Raw genomic sequence first — 1,176 nt, 5'->3', positions numbered from 1 at the left:
AAATTATACGAAATATTAATACTATATTTTTTATGAATTAAAAATAAAAAAATAACTTATAAATCTATTTAATCGGTCTTTTCAGTAGCTAAAGTGCTAAACTAGCTATAAACATAGCTAACTAAAGATTGCTTTGAGAAAGCTGACCACAGCTATAAACTTCAAGTTGGTCAATTTGGTCAAATAGTTCTCGATCCGATGGGTTAATTTGGTCTGATTTTCAAAATATTGATTATTATATATAAAGCTATGACTATCCGTTATATATTTTTCTTTTGGTAACCATATTATAATATGTTTTATATTTATTAATTTAGTGTAGATTACAAAAAATATTCTCCAAAAATTTAATCATTGATAAAAATATGTTAAAAAACTTAAACGACAAAAAAACCTTCAAAAGTTTTATTATTATTATTATTATTGGAACTGAACCTTAAAAAAAGTTTAAAATAAAACATGACAAAAATATTCCAATATGAAATAAGCCTATCTTAGTATTTATTGAGATAATACTCAATTTGGTCCCTGAACTTACACGCAAGTCTCAATTTAGTCCCTGAGGTTTCAATTGCCTCTATTTAGTCCCCGAAGTTTATAAACGTGCCTCATATTAGTCCCTGAGACCATTTTTAGTATAAAAACGTTAATAGAGCGCTGTTATAGACTATCACATGTCACGTTAAAACTTGTAAAATGATGCAATTTTGGTTTTGATATTTAAAGAGCTCAAAAACGACTTCGTATTACTTATTTTGTTAGGTAAAATTTTAATAAACACCATTTAGGATGTTGTTTTGGGGTTATTTGAGTACCAAAACCAAAACGACATCATTTTACAAAGTTTAGTGTAGCATCCGGCTGTCACGACAGTGTTCCGTTAACGTTTGTACGTTGAAAATTGTTTCAAGGACTAACATGAGTTATGTTCACAAAGTTTAGGGACCAAATAGAGGCAATTAAAACTTTAAGGACTAAATTGAGACTTGCATGTAAGTTCAGGGACCAAATTGAGTATTATCTCGTATTTATTACTTAGATTAAGCACTTTCGTGACTAAAATTGTCAAAATCATAATCGTTTTCGACGTTTTTTTTTTAATTAAAATTATTCTCAATATTATAAATATTATATAATTATCTTTGTGTTTCAGAGAGAGATGCTATCATTTGTTGT

This window comes from Arachis duranensis, chromosome 4 (genome assembly GCF_000817695.3).
Source record: "Arachis duranensis cultivar V14167 chromosome 4, aradu.V14167.gnm2.J7QH, whole genome shotgun sequence".
Taxonomy (NCBI): domain Eukaryota; kingdom Viridiplantae; phylum Streptophyta; class Magnoliopsida; order Fabales; family Fabaceae; genus Arachis; species Arachis duranensis.
This window is presented reverse-complemented; position numbering follows the sequence as displayed.